General features: G+C 38.5%; 1 protein-coding gene across 1 annotated transcript in view; it reads left to right on the top strand.

The window, feature by feature from the left end:
- ZC4H2 (zinc finger C4H2-type containing) overlaps positions 1–2,366 on the top strand; it is a 14,834-nt gene that overhangs the window by 3,694 nt on the left and 8,774 nt on the right. The gene's annotated exons all lie outside the window — the stretch shown is intronic.

The raw sequence follows: 2,366 nt of genomic DNA, 5'->3' as shown, positions 1-2,366 counted from the left end.
TTTTCCCCAACTATGACTATTTAGGAATCTCAGTTTGGGGCTGTCTATTCCATCTATTAGGAACTTCCCTGCCTCAAATCTCAGTCACAGCAGCTCAGCTCTGAAGCAGGTTCTCTGTTTTTTTATTTCTTCCAACTCCAGCACCCTCATCCAAGCCTCTCCACAGCTTCAGTTTGCAACTTCCCCGAGGGGGAAAAAAAACTCAAACGTGGGTAGAAAACTGATAAGGGTGATTATCAACACCTCGAGTTCATAACACTGCACAAATCTTCCATGTAAAATGTTGTGGACTGTGGCATATGAGGAGTTTACAAGATGCGTTTTTAGCTCAGAACCAGCTATTTTATGTAGATTATGTAAGTTCAGTTACCAAGTATGGCAGTAATATATGGCATTAGTTTCTGACATTGATGTTGGCTTCATAACTTTGTGCAAGTTTATATTACTTCACAAGTGTATACAAAAACAGGGTCCCTGCTCCAAAGCAGCACAAAAGAAAACATGATAAATAGAAGCAGCAGTAAAAGCACTTAAGAGAAAAAAGACTGCCACTGAGAACGAGAGAATAGTAAAGAACAGGTTGGAGGACAGATAAACCAAAGGGACACACACACACACACACACACACACACACACACGATCCTGTGGATCTGTGCTTAATGAAAACTAATATTTGCTGTTAAAATTTTATAAAGAAATGGAGTCTGGTAGTGTAGTCTACATTCACTCCAAATTCCCATTTACTTCATTAGAAATTAAAAACATTTAAAAAGATGACTAAAGCTATTCTCACGAGGGAAAAATGAGCAGAAAGCTGCGGTGTGCTGGTTCTGATGTCATCCTTCAGTGCTGAAGAGTTTTCATGATGGGTGTGCTTTACTGTGTCATTTACTTCCACTGATTGGTGAAAGCAGAAAAAAAAAACAAAAAAGGGTGCAACTGCCTCTTTGGGGAGTTTCAGCTTCTTACTCTGCTTGGGACAGGGTCTGATCTGCATTACATTACATTGATCACTCAATGTAATTTTGTGTAGGAAAAAGAAAATCCCACTGATAAACATTTGCTGCCTCAGTTACAAGAGCTTTGCTTAAACATCATCATTAGGCAAGCAGGGCAAGGTATAGAAGTTACAGACCAGCAACAGTTCTTTGGAGATGAGTCTGGTATCAGAATTCAGGAATTTAAGCTATTTTTCCTTCTTGACAAGAATTCAAGAGAAGGCAGAGAGAATGTTAGCCATCATATTCCCTTCAGGCCTAAATCTCTTTTGTTTCACAGAATATTTTGCATTTTTCTTTTATGCTTTCACTTTTGTATCTGGTTTGTCAGTAGGTTTCCTGTATTTCTTTCAGACTATGGTTGTAGTTTCCAAAGGTAGCAAGTGATATTTTCATTGTAGTTTAGTTTCAGCTCCACTGAATGCACAAGAGAAGATCGTGATTCTTCATCATGACTCCTAATAAATGGGAAAGTTCTGGACAATATTTGATGTAAATGCATCAGTGACCGAATGAGAACACACCTCAGTTTCTTTTAAATAAATGAGCAGAAGTAGAACTATTTACAGATAAATTGGAGTTTACACTTTGAATCCTTGGACAGACAAAAATTCCAAATTAGCTTTATTTTCAGATCTGTGTGCCTGCTTTCCTCTCTGCTGCCACTCCAGTCTCTGGCCGTAACCCTTCTCCAGACAAACCCTCCTGACTGCCCACCCTTTTTTATTCTAAGTGATTCCTGGTGAGAGGTCCTCTTCTGGGAGGTTTAAATCAGGAGTGAAAAGTATGGCAGATGAGCAAGAAATAATGGACGAAGTCAGGAGCATCCAGAAGGCAAAGAGGAATATTTACTTGGCTAAAGAAAGACTGAAGGTCTATTCAGCAAGCTCTATAAAATGCTCTGTTATTCTGGGCTAGAATGTCTGTAGAAAGGCAAATAGTCACTTTCCTCAATCTAACAGTTTTATTTGCATTAGGTTTGTTTAGTTTTTTTCTATTTTGTTTTGATTTGTTTGTTTGTTTGTTTTTTAGTAATTTAAGTACTATGTATAGTAGCAGAAACAAAAAGGAAAAACCTAAAGAACAAAATACATATTTTCTGAACTCCGAATAGTTGCATCACTGAGAGCATCCAAAATCATGAACCCATTCAACAGTCTTTTAGTGGCTATTTTAATGAAAAGCTAAACATTGCACATACCTCAGAAAGAAGCCTTCTCCTCTTTTTGCACTCCTAACAACCTTTGACATAACGAGGTGTGACAAATTGATTTAAAATGTAGTTGCAGGAAGAAGAGCAGGCAAGCTCTGCTCCGCCTTGTGGGTGTTGTAGTCTTTCTTCAGGCTCTCTGCCTCGGCAGCAATAGG

Source organism: Empidonax traillii, unplaced genomic scaffold (assembly GCF_003031625.1).
Source record: "Empidonax traillii isolate 1590-97213 ecotype Southwest subspecies unplaced genomic scaffold, ASM303162v1 scaffold945:size354297, whole genome shotgun sequence".
In the NCBI taxonomy this organism is placed as follows: Eukaryota; Metazoa; Chordata; class Aves; order Passeriformes; family Tyrannidae; genus Empidonax; species Empidonax traillii.
The sequence above is the reverse complement of the archived record's forward strand: the minus strand, read 5'-3'. Positions and strand labels throughout refer to the sequence as shown.